The sequence below is a fragment of the Amblyomma americanum genome, chromosome 8 (genome assembly GCF_052857255.1).
Source record: "Amblyomma americanum isolate KBUSLIRL-KWMA chromosome 8, ASM5285725v1, whole genome shotgun sequence".
In the NCBI taxonomy this organism is placed as follows: Eukaryota; Metazoa; Arthropoda; class Arachnida; order Ixodida; family Ixodidae; genus Amblyomma; species Amblyomma americanum.
Genome location: NC_135504.1, coordinates 106,677,168 through 106,693,888, shown reverse-complemented (window position 1 = coordinate 106,693,888; position 16,721 = coordinate 106,677,168). Strand labels below are relative to the sequence as shown.

Here is a 16,721-nt window from a genome sequence, read left to right as displayed (position 1 = left end):
GCGCTCTGGCTCCTCGAAATTTGGCTGTTTGGAATAGTTACGTGCACTGGAGGGGTCACGTCGCCGCCATGCTTTTCGAAAGCGCATGTATTTAAGAACGTTGTAGCCAAATGTTGTTGAGCCACAGCGTAAGGGTAACAGCGTTTTCGAAATTCAAAAAACTGATATGGTTATTACTAACGGCCGGCTGAAAATCGGTAATTGCAGTCAGGTGCCTATGGGTAATGGTTGAAAGTTTACCTGTTAGAATTCACTGAATCAGTTTACTAGTTTACATGACTCGCCTGTTTTCTGACGTCCGCCAACAGTGGCATTAATAAACCGCAAAAAAGCTTTTCTTTGCATCAACAAAATCTTTCAAAATTAGTGACCACTTTACTTACAACACCTAGAATATTTTTTTCTCCCCAGGCATGGAGCTAAACTGCTATTTTTTGTAGTAACTGGTTAATGCGCTCCACCCGAAACTTATTCCTCAAGTTATGTCACTCTCGTGGCCCCTGTCTGCGGTCACTACCTACCCCAAGAAGATATTTCCCTTACCCCTTCCAGCGCCTTTGTGCCTATCGTGAAGTGCAGTTCCCTTCTGCGGATGTCGATTGTTACTTTATATTTCCTCATATTTATTTTACTGCAATAGAATTAGATATCCATGTAAGGAAAACTTCTTTGCCCTACTGATGGCATCGTTGGCAGGTGGCAGAGTGGACAGAACAAAGGAGGAAAAAGATAAGAAAGACGAAAAGAGGGGATAACAGACGGGCGGCAGAGTGTAGAAAAAGATATGCCGCTCTCTATATTCAGGAGAGAGAGGAAGAGGTGAAGAAGGTGATGGATGATGGGTGGCGGTGAGTGGAGAAGAGGTACGGTCTGTCAAACGATCAACGCTGGTTCCGCTCAGGACAGTGATGCAGGGCTAAGGCGTGTCTCGCTAGTATTGGCAGTCTGAATTACGCTCCCTACTCGCACGGTCTAAACGCGTCAGTGGGAGCGGCTGCTCCGTACGGCTGAGAACACAATGCTAACGAATAATCTGCCGCGTCAGCCTGCCGCGGTGGCTAAGTGGTTACGGCGTTCGGCTGCTGACCCAAAAGACGCGGGTTCGATTCCGGCCGCGGCGGTCCGATTTTGATGGAGTCGAAGATCTAGAGAACTGTGTACTGTTTGATGTGAGTACAGGTTAAAGAACCCCAGGTGGTCGAAATCTCCGGAGCCCCTCAATACGGCGTCCTTCATAGCCTGAGCTGCTTGGGGATGTTAAACCCCCATAAACCATTCTAATCTGCCACATTAATATCATTGATTGCCTATACTTTTCAAACGATCCAACTTTTCAATTTGGCTCAGGAGTTCATCTAGGAATACGATGAAAGCTAAATGAGATTGCCTTGTGTCAAAACAGAAAAGATCAATACGAGCTATCGGTAACGTTCAACTGTACGATCACTGTACAACCTAATTTATGTCGTATGGAATACTGCGAGTGTGTAAACGATGCAATAAGGACTAAGTCGGAATTTACGGTCGAAACCGTTCTGATGAAACTGCGTTTCAAACAAATACGAGAGAAAAAGAAGTGCATATGATTTAAGAAAGAATATTACAACCAGGCCTCGAGCTCGAACCCACTACGGATATCCGACATTAAGCTATGAATGCCAGATTTATCAATTGCCATCCATTAAGTGAAGACTCATGCACCAATGCTTGCCCCCAAAATAATGTTAAAACGTTTTTAAGAAATTATTTTAGAGGAAGATCCTCACATTAGGATGTCTAGCGATTTATTTTCAATGGCCGTGTTAAATAAGCTCAGGCATTTATGCGAAATATAGTTTCGTAAATATGCGTTGCTACTACAATTGTATTTTGAATTTGGTGTTTTATGCTTGCGGAAATTCTTTTCGTACAAAATGAGAAACGCTCATTTTTCCTCAGAATTACTCAGTTTGTAAAAAGCTAATACTGCTATTCTGACCGGCGCTTGCGTGTCAGCAGCTGTTTAGTTTACGGTGGCTTGACATTCTCAGCCAGATTACTGCTGTTTGCCACGTACCTCTAGACAATTGTTGTCTATTTTATCCCAATATCCTTTTACAAAGTATAGCTTAATGAATGGCAGTACTGTAGCATTCACCTGACGTTATTTATTTATTATTTATTTATTTATTGATTGATTTATTCATGTATTTATTTATTTCCGATATCCTTATGGTCCACAGGGCATTATTGAGGGAGCGGTACATAAAAACAAAAATAAACTGGTTACCGGAGGGGATGACGCATACAGCAAAAAAAAAGAACACAAAAATGCAGGATAAAAACCAGAAGAAATGTGCCAGGCGAAAAGCCGAAAGACGAGAATAAATACATGAACCAAGAAGGGAAAATTCGCAGAAGGGAAACTCGGAGAAAGTGCTACGAGAAACATAACATTACCATTAGTACAAATATTCAACACTCAGATAGACATGTCGTAGAAGGTTATACATATAAAAGAATGCATGGGTACAACGAAAGGAAACGCAGAGAAAAAGGAAAAAAATTCAATATGACTATGGTAAGGAAGAATATACTGACAACTTCTTTTTTAATTCTTCAACGTTATTCGCGAGTGAAACTTCTCGTGGCAGGTAGTCTCACTCCAACGACGTCTTTGGAAAGAAAGAATTCGTGCAAGATGTTGTAAGGCAGCGGGAAACACCAATTTTGCGCGAGTGATCAATGCTGAATGAGACATATTTTGGCGGCGTGATAAGTGAATCTTTAAGAATGAAATTTATGCTGCAAATTTTGCAAAATAGACACATGCGTGATACTTTCCTGCGCAGAGAAAGAGGTTTTAGGGACAAAGATTTTTTATTTTTGTGACGCTCAACAAGCGATCACAGTTACGGGTGACAAAACGTGCAGCTGGATTCTGTACTGCTTCCAATGCGCCAATAAAAGAGTTAGTGAATGGGTCCCATACAGAGTAAGCATATTCTAATTTGAAGCGGACACGTCAGCTGTACAAAAGAAGCCGTAAAAAAAAAGCTTGAAAATTAGGTTTCAGATATCCAAGCATGCGGTTAGAGGATGAGATGACAGGTGTGACGTGTGCTTTCCAAGATAGATCTGACGTTGAAAAAACGCTGAGATCTTTGTAAGGTGTTACGCGCATCACGAGAGAAAGACAAATATAATATGAAATGGGGCATGAATTACTGCGACGCGGAAAGCGCATTACTTTATATTTAGTCGTGTTAAGCGTCATTTGTCATTTCGAACGCCAATTAGAGATAGCTTTTAGGTCTGCCTGGAGTAATAAACGTCATTAGTATTTTTTATTTCACGGTAGACCACACAGTCTTCAGCAATCAGTCCTATTAAAGGTTTTAAATTGTTTGGCAAGCCATTAATGTATATAAGAAACAGCAAAGGACCGATTACAGTACCTTGTTGTGCCCCGAAGGCCCCCGGAACCGATGATGAGTTAAAGCCATTAGCCGGCACATACTGAACCCGCTTCGATAAAAGCATTCAATCCATCGTGGAACATTTCGGTCAATGTTAATTTCATTTATTTATTCATTTATTTTATTTATTTATTACATGCTGCAGACCCTTGGGTCCAGGCAGAGGGGCATTAGATTGTATTCAAATAATAATGAACAAACAGGAAGAAACAAACACAAATTTATACAATTTTTAGTCACACTAGTATGTAAAGCAGCGTTCCAGTCAGATATTGTCCGAGAAAAAAGGAACATTTAAACGTATCAGTTCGAGCAAAATAGAGTGTAAGTGAGTCAGGATGATGATGTCTTGTGTGGCGCGTTAATTCGGGCATTATATAAGGAGATTTATTCATTTAAGGCTTGTTGTTAAGGAGGGAGGTTGTTAAAAAGGAGGGAATATGCAAAGAACTGATCTTTCAGACATTTTATTAAACGTTTTGCAAAAGTCTAAATAAATGCAATAAATTTCACTGCCATGATCAAGTATAAAGTTAATATCGTTCGGAAAGTTTATTAGCTTCTAGTTTATTACAAGCGAGGAATTGCAAAAGAGGTAAATTTAGCAAGGCAATGCGATATTGTATTCTAGCTTAGCTTTGATCTCTAACCTTTTCCAATCGATTTCTCCGAGTACCTCCTGAAAATACGCGGTAAGTATTGTGGCCGATATAGTCTCTCCCTAGCGGATATGCTGCCTCAATGCTAATTTACCACTTTTCCGTTTGAGGAGTATAGTCAATCAGCACGCCTTATAGATATCTTCCTGTACTTCCTAATGTCTCTTCTACACCTTGATTGCGCAATTTCGGTTAGACAGCTGAGGTTCCGGCTCCGTCAAATGCTTTCTCGTAATCAAAGAAATTTACTTTGACGGAATGGCGATATTCGGCACAATACTTTATCACCTGATTAACGGTGGTAATATGGGCTGTTGTACAGTAGGCTTTCCGATCGTCAGCTTGGTGCTTTAGCTCACTGAGATCTAAGACCGATCTAATTTGTCAAAAATTATCTTTGTAGGCATCACGAAACGAAAATAGACAGTAATGTGATCTGTCTACATTTTTGTAGTTCATGAACTGAGTTGTTGTCGGCGTTCTTGAAAGGTTCAGGTACTGTCGAGGTCATGAGGCCGTGCGTACAGAGGGTGGCAAGCTTTTCTAACGTACTGTCCCTACCACCCATTAACGAATCTCCCGTTACCTGAATTTTTCCAGCAGCTTTCCATCTTTGCATTGTATACAAGAAGGTTCAGGTTTCCTGTTTCGTTACCGAAGGCATGTCTCTAAAAATCTCGGAATACTCAATACGATCCTTATTTCTAGACAAAAGTAGACATGTGACACAATTCTTAGGCTTGTATATCTATCTAGGCAAAAATCACATATACGTACAGAGAAACAAGGCAGGAGGTTTCATTGACGGTATGCGTGAGATCGACAAATACGCGATGTTTGATGAGTTTCACAGGAACGGGACTTCTAAAATTCTGAGAAAAGAAGGCCATGGGCATGGCTCAGCACGGGCGCCCGTTTTCAGGTCACAGTAATGATAGCCTGGGTAATGTCCGCAGCCACCTGAAGAATTATCAGCAGGCTTCTTCTCATTGTGCTCGGATGCTCTATAACGGGTGAAAATCAGCAGCCAAATGTTGGTATAATTTCCTTGCCAGTTTATAATTTCTGACCATTATACTGGCAGCCCCGTTTGCGGTAACTAAGTCGGCTATAGGCGTTGTCTGCTGGCTATCTGTATTCTTCTTACGAAAGGCTGCTCACAGTGACATGCACAAAGGTATGAACCAGCTCATTATTCGTTACAATCGCGTTTCCTAAAATACCGACCTTCTCGCCGTTACCCGAAGAGTTGGATAGATAGTAAAATGACCGTGCCAGGTATCGGGTGCACACTAGGCTCAGTTGCAAATGTCGAAATTCGAAGACTGCAGTCGGGCAACGTTCTCGACGTTGCCTGCCAGTACCGAGAAGCTCCAGACGTGTTTTTATGGAAAACTTTTTGTAACTGTTCCACTCGGCGGCTAAACGCGAGAGTACATTCTGAACGATTAGAGGCCCGTGTTTGGTCGATGGCATTCTTCGCCTAGCTTAACTAGGCGCAGCCGAGATAGCGGACGCACGTCAAGAGTGTCTTTGACAGAGCGCGGAAGCTCACGCCAATAAGCACATGAAGGTGGCGTGGAAAAGTACCAGGAGTGCACCAAAACCTGTTTGCTCCTATCGCTAGGCTGTGGGTTATGGCGCTGCAGTCGACACGGCAAACTTCATCACTGTTTGCATATAGGTCGAACGAACTGCGCATAGCTCTTAACATGTGGAAAATGTTATACGTCGGCCATCGTTGATCCATCAAAGTTGTTCTGTAGCCGTACCTTCCATTGAAAGAGCCTCCGCGGTAGCTCAGTGGTTATGGCGCTCGGCTGCTGACAGAAAATCCAGAGGCCCATGTACTGTGCGATGTCAGTGCATGTTAAGGAACCCCACGTGGTCAAAATTTCCGGAGCCCTTCACTACGGCGCCCCGCAAAGCGCGAGTAGCTTCAGGACGTTGAACCCCCCAAACCATAAGCCATGTTCCATTGAAATTGCAACCTCGGTATGTATTTCGCTTTCATAAGTACTTCTGATGCATAACAAGATTGGCCAGGCGTTTTCAGTGCGAAAGTGCATTATTGTGTCAAACACAGCGAAAAATGTTGTGAGATTCATGACCTTGTGGGTGCAGGAATAAAACAAATTTTGTCTCAACTGGGCTCCGAACCCTCAACCCGACAAATAAAACACCTTCGCTGGCCATTGCACGACAGCACTATGCAATCGCCGCATCCGATCACGCCTAATGTTAAACTGCAACACACTCCCGCGTTGTGCATTGTGCATCGTTGTCTTCCCCAACTTCTGTATGGGCCGCTAACAGCGCAGATCAGCTTAACCTCTATGAGAGCTTAACCTCAATTTTTAATCGTCGCCAGACGTGCGGACTCCCCGGCAAAGCAAAAATAATGAGCAGACCAGGTTGAAAACACGCTTTGGCAGATCTCTTCGGTTTAACTACGTTAAAACTTGTGGGGACCCGTTTCGCTCCTTCCCGTTCGGTTTCCTGTCCCGCGATGCACAATCACTAGTTTCTAGTTACTTTAACTAACAAGAGAGCGCGCCAGCGTCTCGCTGACACGAGCGGCATGGACGACGTAATTGCTGCTTGAGTCGTCGCTTCGGCTCGGGAACTCTAGCGGGCCTGTCGTGCCGCCCCGGTGCTCCGCTCTCCGCCAGGGAGGTGAGGCCTAACGGGGACATCTTTCTTGTAGCTCGTCCCGTCCGGCCTCGGGTCTTCTCCCCTGCCCTAGCGTCGGTGAACGCTCGCTCGTAACCCTGCTGGTGAGTCGGACGACATCAATTGCTTAGTGTATCTTATTGCTAGCTGGCGTTATTGTTGTAGTAGCAATAAACCACTCGTTTGCGTCATCCAAAGTGACCTTCCTTTCTTCCCTCCGAGCAAGGCGCGCTGTGGTCGGCGTGCGCTCCGTAGTGCTCGCGATTACGGCGTAGATTGCGGCGGCTTTCCTCTGTTCCAGCTGCCGTTAAGCGGGGAGAATATATGTATCGTCCTACTTCGACACCACAAACTTTACCAGATTTTTCTTTACATGGTACTTCTACACACACGCACAGATAACTTTAATCGTGGATAAGCCATACAAAAGTGTGCTTTTGATACTTTCAAGTTTCCTCGCGTTGTTCCCTACTGCAATCTGTATAACAGGCGAGACTCTTTACCTTCGTCTCTTTCAGGGCAGGCAACGTGCAGAGTATCGAAGGACATGGTCGCTGCCGACACCAACAGGTGCAACCATTTCGTTTGTGATTTTACATGATGACAAAATCCTGTTGATTTATTGATCTAGAAGCATTCACTGATCTTGGAAATTAAACACGGAAGCAACGGCTTCCGCATTTTTAAACAAATTGAATATCACTCAGCTCTATATTAGACAAGCTTGAGATGTTGTACAGGGAGAATGTGCACTAGAGTGGTTTCCTACTGCTCAAGTTAGGAGCCTAAATAAAGCCGGAAGATTTCTTTTTTATTAATTTTTTCATATATAATATATGTTAAATAATGAGACTAATCAGTAATACATCCTTCAATAAATACTAACGAATAACTCCGTCCTTCTTGCAAATATATTCCGCCTTAGAGAATTCAACAGGGGACCAACACCGTTCCCCCTCCGAGATGTTGTCATATCGCTCTCGAGTCCCGTTTGGTTCACATGGCAGAGCGGCTGGCCAGTGTGGCGGTGGTCCCGGGTTGAAACCCCCGACCAGGGCGAATTTTTCTTCAACTACTGTGCGTGGGAGCTGTATTTTTTTCCTTTGTAATCGTATGGAAACCCTATTGTGGACAGTTAGAGCAATTACTCCGTTATAACACTCCTCATCTACCTTATCGGGTTTCTACATATAATTGGCGAAGAAATAAATTCAACGCGAACGGAACACACGAAACGCGGCCATAAAAGTGACGGCCTATTTGTGTACTGCAGCTAAACGCGAATTAGGTATGCTAGCACTTCGAGTGTCGCTTTGGTGACGGTGTTCGGGTTACTCTGCACTTTAACTTAACAGATAATTGGGAGTCCTCATACCATTCCTCGTGGAGTGGCGCTATGGTAAAGCAATGCGCCTTTGACATGCAATGGCAGCTACTGCAATCATTGAGGCTTGTCAGACCCAGGTTGCTTTTCTGGAGGAACCTCTTGCAGGCTGTATTACTTGAACAGATATATATATATATATATATATCTGTTTGTGTGTGTGTGTGTGTGTGTGTGTGTGTGTGTGTGTGTGTGTGTGTGTGTGTGTGTGTGTGTGTGTGTGTGTGTGTGTGTGTGTGTGTGTGTGTGTGTGTGTGTGTGTGTGTGTGTGTGTGTGTGTGTGTGTGTGTGTGTGTGATGGACGCCAACAGTCATAGAATCCAAGGTGCATAGAGGAATGTTTCTATTTTTTGTTTGTAGTGCTGATCAATGGGAAAATGATACTGGGCATTATTGGGATGGCGTTATTAGGATCCCACCGGCCGCATGGTTATTTTTTCTGCCGCTTTATAAGTAAAATTCTTTAAGCTACAGATTAATAAAAGGGTTATTCTCTCTTTGATCAGCACCACAAACTAGAAATAAATATAGAATTATTCACCTATGCACCTTGGTTTCGGTGACTGTTGGCTTCTTTCATATGTATGTCAAACGAGCCCCTCATTTCATTTGCCTTGTAGGCTATATATATATATATATATATATATATATATATATATATATATATATATATATATATATATATATATGTATGCAGCTCCGCCCTCACCGTTATATGACGTTGCACATCATATATATATATATATATATATATATATATATATATATATATATATATATATATATATATATATATATATATATATATATATATATATATATATATATATATATATATATACATATATATATATATATATATATATATATATATATATATATATATATATATATATATATATGCAGCTCCGCCCTCACCGTTATATGACGTTGCACATCATATATATATATATATATATATATATATATATATATATATATATTAGAAGATAAGTTAAAGGAAATGAGGGGCCCGTTTGACAAACTTATGAAGGAGCCAACAGTCACCGAAACCAAGGTGCATAGGGGAATGTTTTTTTTTATGTGTTATGCTTATCAGTGGGATATTGTAGTACTTAGATTAATAAATCACTTAAAGAAAATTACTTATAAAGCCGCAGAAAAAACAACCATGCCGCCGGTGGGATCCGAACCCACGACGTCCGGTGCTCTTACCAACTGAGCTACGGCGACGGCTGTCCAGTCTGCTGCTCTCGTGGGTATTTATGTTCATTGGGTGTAAGCGAACCGTGAGAGTCTTCACCAGCGCCACCCTCGACCATAGCGGCGGACGTAGCACGTCCCGTAATACCGCGAGCGTGACGTGGAACGTCATCTAACGCCGAGGGCGGAAACTGTGCGAGAGCCCTCTTAAGCTACCTATGGCATAAAGACTGCCAGAACCGAGACCCTCGTTAAGCTATTAGCAGATAAGTTAATGGAAATGGGGGGCCCGTTTGACAAACTTATGAAGGGAGCCAACAGTCACCGAAACCAAGGTGCATAGGGGAATGTTTTTTTTTTATGTGTTATGCTTATCAGTGGGATATTGTAGTACTTAGATTAATAAATCACTTAAAGAAAATTACTTATAAAGCCGCAGAAAAAACAACCATGCCGCCGGTGGGATCCGAACCCACGACGTCCGGTGCTCTTACCAACTGAGCTACGGCGACGGCTGTCCAGTCTGCTGCTCTCGTGGGTATTTATGTTCATTGGGTGTAAGCGAACCGTGAGAGTCTTCACCAGCGCCACCCTCGACCATAGCGGCGGACGTAGCACGTCCCGTAATACCGCGAGCGTGACGTGGAACGTCATCTAACGGCGAGGGCGGAAACTGTGCGAGAGCCCTCTTAAGCTACCTATGGCATAAAGACTGCCAGAACCGAGACCCTCGTTAAGCTATTAGCAGATAAGTTAAAGGAAATGGGGGGCCCGTTTGACAAACTTATGAAGGGAGCCAACAGTCACCGAAACCAAGGTGCATAGGGGAATGTTTTTTTATGTGTTGAGCTTATCAGTGGGATATTGTAGTACTTAGATTAATAAATCGCTTAAAGAAAATTACTTATAATGCAGCAGACAAAACAACCATGCCGCCGGTGGGATCCGAACCCACGACCTCCGAATATCGCTTCCGGTGCTCTTACCATCTGAGCTACGGCGACGGCTGTCCAATCTGCTGCTCTCGTGGGTATTTATGTTTATTGGGTGTAAGCGAACCCTGAGAGTGTTCACCAGCGCCACCGTCGACCATATATATATATATATATATATATATATATATATATATATATATATATATATATATATATATATATGTGTGTGTGTGTGTGTGTGTGTGTGTGTGTGTGTGTGTGTGTGTGTGTGTGTGTGTGTGTGTGTGTGTGTGTGTGTGTGTGTGGAATGAATAATTAGGGCCTCGTTTGACATCCACATGAAGGAATTCAACAACCCCAAAAACCAAGGTACATATTTGATTGCTTCTAAATATTTTTTGTTTGTTGTGTACATAAATTGGAAAATAAATCTTTGGCCAATCTACCGTTTAAACACAACAATAAAGCAAAAGAAAAAGCAACAATGCCACAGATAGGATCTGAACCCAGGATCTACACATTTCGCGTCTAGTACCACCAACTGAGCTACTGCGACAGTTGTTCTACGTGCTGCTTCGGTGGTATTTGTTTTCTTCTCCTTTATTACTAATTGTCATTAAGCGACAGATTAATCGCAGATTTATTCTCCCAGTGATCGACGGCACAAATTTAAAAAAAAAGAAGCATTCGCCTACGCACCTTGGTTTCGGTGGCTCTTGGATTCCTTCATACGTACAATCGTGAGCAAATGTGGTATACCCCGCTCGGCGCGTGGCGGAGTGAACGAAAACTGTATCGCAATGCCATCTACAGGCGATGTAAGATGTCGAGACAGACGCTCAGGAATCCTTCCTAATCTGCGGGCATTTCGCTTGACACGTTTGGTTCCAACGCCCTGCGTCACGCCGAAATGTAGAGCATCGCCGCTGCTGCAGCGATCCAGGAATCTTCTGCTTAGTTTTCCTCTTGTTTTCATTGCGCTTTCGGCGCCGCTTCATGACTGCACAAAATTCTTTCGCCCGATACACGCGTTGTGGAAGCAGAATGAAAAAATAAAGAAATCAGTCAAGGTCCCTCCTGTTCCATTAAAGTTCTCCTCCTATATATATATATATATATATATATATATATATATATATATATATATATATATATATATATATATATATATATATATATATATATATATATATATAGTCATGTAATGGGACAGACTAGAAGGAGTTCAAGCAGCGCAGAGAAAAGGTAAACGAAGTGCAGCTGTGATTCTCGAGTGACGCCTGCGAGTGTGTCCGTAGACCCGTCCTCCGACCAACGCCTACCGACCTGCGGTTCGAATACACACCTTTACACTTGGTGGAGGAGCTGAGTAAGATCGAAAGAGTTCCGAAAGTGGTAGAGAAGTTCCAAGATCTGGTCACGGTGAGCGGACGGAAGGTCGGGAGCGATGGCACGATGAAAGACTTCGGAGGGAAGCGGATTGGGCGCAGTCTCACAACGGCCTAAGGCAGTAACTGGGGAACAGGAACGGGTATCGGAGAACTCGGACGCAAGAGCAGGATTCAGTTCTTCAATAAAGTCTAGGTATTCGCCGCGAAGAACAGACGATGGGCAAGAAAATGGGTTGGTGACATAGATGGCGCAGTGGCCGTCGGAAATCGTGAGAACGGCGAATGGAATCAGAAGGCGCTAATGGCGGGTGGCGGTTGCGGTGGGTGTGAAAAGAACAAGGCTACTGAGGGAAGAGTCAGGGCGGAGCGGGACGAGGGCAGAACAGAAGGGAGGTATGTCGGTGTCGGCGGCTACTAGAAACTTAGCGGAGCGCACAGGCACGTCACACAATGACACAGTACACAGGGTAGAGCGCTCAAGTTCAGCACGGACACAATCAATCCCTGCGCGGTGGGTCGAGAGGAAGTCGCAGCTGAGGATGACATCGTGAGAGCAGGCGCCGAGCACAACAAACTCGATTGTATAGGCGACGTCGTTAACAGAAGCGCGGACCATGCAGGCTGTGGTGGGGTGGATGCGCCGAGATGTGGCCGTTCGCAGTGAAAAGTCAGACAGCGGCGTTGTCACCTAACGAAGCTTGCGGCGAATGGCATCACTAATTACTGACACGGCAGCACCCGTGTTCGCGAGCGCGAGAAGGGGGACGCCTTCAACAGACACCCCAATGACGCTAGCAGGAGGAAACGGAGTACGTATCGAGTTCGCAAAACACGCAGTTCTTGCCTCAGGAACTGCGGCATTCAGTTTTCCTACGGGAGGGGTTCTGGGCGGTGGAGTATCGGAGAAACAGAACGTCGGCGAGGTGAAGGCGAGCGGCGAGTAGGGTGCTGAGGGTGAAGCGTAGATGAGCCAGATGAGACATTATGCAAGGGCGGCTCGGAATCGTAGCGGAACGTGCGCGCGGCATCCCCAGAACGAGAAGATCGCTGACGGCAAAGACGCGCGACGTGGCCCGGGAAACCGCAAGATTAGCATATTGGTCGATTGTCGTCAGTACTCCGAGGGTTTGTAGGGGGTCGGCGGGGTCGACGATACGGGGCTGGCGGCGGTGGCATGGACGGTGGCGGAGCATAAAAGGCAGGGCTTCTACGGTAGGTGGCAGAAGTGGGCGAGCGCCGTGTACTGGCGACTGCTTCAGCATAGGTGAGCGGGCTGCCACAGGGGGAGGTGGGGATCTGGGTGGCAGAACTGCAGCAACCTGATCTTGAATAGCACGGCGGATAGCGGGCGCGAGAGATGGCGCCAAATCGGGCGGAGGGCAGACGGCGGGAAGGTGATGCGGCAGAGAAAGCTGGCGAGCGACTTCTTCGCGGACGAAGTCTTTGACCTGCTGCATGAACAGAGACTGCTCAGAAGACGAGCCACCAAGGGCCAAGCCAGCGAGACCCTCTGCAGGCGCGCCGGACTTCCACGTAGTTGCGCGTTGCTTTCGGAGTTCGCCGTAGCTTTGGCACAGCTGGATGACGGTAGCAACGGAGCTGGGGTTCTTCGCCAGGAGCATCTTAAAAGCGTCATCGGCGATCCTTTTAAGGATGTGATTGACTTTTATCAGCTTCGGTCATGGACGGGTTGACACGCTTGCACAAGTCAGCGATATCTTCGATGTAACTAGTGAATGTCTCGGCAGGGAGCTGAGCTCGAGCTCGAAGGCGTTGCTTGGCGCGTAGTTTCCGAACGGCGGGGCGGCCAAAAACGTCTGCGAAGCTCGTTTTAAAGAAGGACCAGGTGGGAAGATCGGCCTCATGGTTGCGAAACCAGAGGTTGGCTACGACCGTTAGGTAGAAGAGGACGTTGCTAAGTTTACCACAATCGTCCCACCGATTGTAAGTGCTGACTCGCTCGTAGCAGGCCAGCCAATCGTCGACGTCCTGGTCGTCGGTGCCACTAAATGGAGTAGGGTCACGCTGGCGCTGCACCCAGGAACAGAGCATGGTGGTAGGGATGGGCTGCGATGCTTCGCGCGGACCTTCTGGCATGGTTGCGGGAACGAGAACCGTTCCGCTTCGAAGTTCCAGGATGAGGACCGGGACGGGAACCGAGGCACCTCCACCTAGTGTAAACGCTTTACGTCTCCAAGAGTTTGATATTCACGTCATTTATCGCTCTGGCCGGAAGCATTCGGACGCCCACGCCCTTTCTCGTTCACTGCTCCCATGCAATTCAGCCTCTGCCCTCGTCTGTGCTTACAATTTCCCGCCTTGGATCACCTCACTGCTCACCTTCCTAAACAATTCCTCGCCGCATTCTTCGTTCCGGAGCCTTAGCCGCCAAGCGCACCACTTCTCCGTTCATGATGGCCTCCTATACCGCCGTAACTACCTCTCCGACGGGCGGAAGTGGCTGTTGGTGATCCCTCAACACCTCCGTGCTGCCATTTGCTCCTCTTTTCACGCCCCTCCACAATGCGGCTGCGCTGGTGTACTGAAAATATATGCTTGCCTTCGTCTGCGATATTACTGGCGAGGTATGTACCGCTACATACGTCAGTAACTTCGGTCGTGTACCGCCTGCCAACGTTGCAGGAAACCTCCTCGCCCCACCGCCGCTCCTTTGCAGCCATTACCTTGCCCTGGACATCCCTTTGACCGCGTTGGCATTGATCTTTATGGCCCGCTTCCAACTTCATTGGCTGGCAATCGCTGGGTCATCGTGGCCGTTGACCACGTAACACGTTACGTCGAAACGTCAGCTCTCAAATCTGCTACCGCAAACGATGTCGCTCGCTTCATTCTACACAGTCTTGTTCATCGTCACGGCGCCCCTAAAAAACGGCTAAGTGACCGCGGCCGTGTTTTTCTTTCGAACGCCGTCGAGGCCCTGCTAAAGCAATGCCAAATCGTTCATCGCTGCACCTGCGCCTATCACCCCCAGACCAACGGCATGACTGAGCAGTTCAACCGCACACTCAGTGACATGCTCGCCATGTACGTTGACACTGCCCACTCTAACTGGGACCAAGTGCTCCCTTTCGTCACGTACACGCATAATACGGCTACGCAGACAACGGCGGTGTTTTCTCCTTTCTTTCTCTTATATGGCCGGGAGCCTACATCTACCATGGACACCATCCTTCCTTATCGCCGTGAGCGTTCCGAGACCACATCACTTTCCGAAGCTCACCTGTATGCCGAAGAATCCCGGCAACTTGCCCGCTCTTTCACTACACAGCTCCAATGGCATCAGAAGCACCATTGGGATTCCTCGGACCCTCCCGCGTCATACCCATCTAGCTCCCTTGTTTGGCTCTGGGTGCCTTTCTCCACTCCCGGGCTCGCCACAAAACTGCTTTCTCGCTATCACGGACCTTGCCGCGTGGTACAACAAACTTCTCCCGTGAATTACATCGTTGAGCCGCTCGACCCCTAAGCGGACCACCGTTGCCGGGGGCATGAAGCTGTGCACGTCGAGCACCTCAAGCCTTATTATGATCCGCCCATGCTTTCCTCCCCGTAAGTCGCCAAGGTGGCTCCTTTTTGGTGGGGAAGTAACTGTAATGGGACCGAATGGCAGGCGTTCAAGCACCGCAGAGAAGAGGTAGACGAAGTGCAGCCGTGATTCTCGAGTGGCGCCTGTGAGTGTGTCCGTCGGGCCAGCCTCCGACCAACGTCTACCGACCTGCGGTTCGTATAAACACCTTTACACTATATATATATATATATATATATATATATATATATATATATATATATATATATATATATATATATATATATATATATATATATATATAGTTACGGGAATCAATGTCCAGGGCACGGCGTACGCCGACCAAGTGTCCTGCGCGGAAGAGCAGATGAGGCGCGGGGAGCGCCCGGAGGAGAGAGCGCGCGCAGACAAGGATAAAGATTGGGGGCCGCCGGTGATGTTTCTTCGGCTCTCTGACTTTTCGTGCTTTCCTTTAGGCAGGACCGTCGTCCCGCTGCATATTTTGGTGGCAGCGGTGGGGCGGCGCCCACCCGCGCTCGGAAACAGGCTGCGGAAGGGGCCGAGGACGGCGAGCTATCTCCGGCTGACGCGGCACACGGCGGGGCGGACGGCGCCGCTGATCTCTGGCGTTCGGAGGGCCGACCCCTTTCCCCGGCGCCGGAGGCCGCCTTTGAGCGCGTCAATCTGCGACTGGAGTAACTAGACACGAGGTTGGAGGCGGCCGAGCGTGGGTCCCGGCATGCTGTACCGATCGACCCGAACCGTGGGGGGCCGGAGCCTTCCGTCACCAATATGGAATCATCCGCACCCGCGCCCATCGGGATGTCCTCGCATACGATCGTGAGATGCACGGCGCGGGTGCGTCCCTTCCGGTCCGCTAGCTGGGGATGGCGATGGAGGTGCCGACTTTCGACGGTGCTGCTCCGTGGGTGGCTTACCGGGTACAGCTGGACACCATCGCGGCGGCGCAAGGATGGGACGACAGCACGAGGGCTGGTTTGCTCGTCTCCAAGCTGCGGGGCCGAGCTGCGGAGCTGCTCAAGAACCTGTCCCACGCAAAGCTTGGCCGGTACGACGCCATCGTGGGCCTCCTCGTCGACCATTATGGGTCGGGCCAGCCCCGGCTCCAATACCAGCGCCTGTGTGCTCGCCGGCAGGAGCTTGGGGAAAGCTACCAGGACCTTTCTGCGGCTCTTCAGCGATTGGCGTCGCAGTTGCTGCCGGGTGAGCCACCGACCACCGTGGGCTTGGTCAGCGTGGAATTTTTTGTCGACGCCATTCGGGACCTGGAAGTCCAGTGCCAGGTCCGCCTCGGGCGTCCCGAGTCCGTCCACGCAGCTGTGAACCTCGCTGTCGAGGCTTATGTGATCTTGAGGACCACGCGCGCGGAGCAAGTGCCTCTTCGTACATCCACCACGGTGTGGGCTTTACGGTCCGTGGCCTCCGCTGAGGCTCCTGCCTGCAGAGGGCG

General features: G+C 47.3%; 1 long non-coding RNA gene across 2 annotated transcripts in view; it reads left to right on the top strand.

Annotated features, from left to right (window-relative positions):
* LOC144100616 (uncharacterized) overlaps nt 1–16,721 on the top strand; it is a 67,456-nt gene that overhangs the window by 3,752 nt on the left and 46,983 nt on the right. For both annotated transcript variants that reach the window (XR_013307758.1, XR_013307759.1), the window contains exon 2: nt 7,309–7,360. This is a non-coding gene — a long non-coding RNA (uncharacterized LOC144100616). The remainder of the gene's footprint in view (nt 1–7,308; nt 7,361–16,721) is intronic.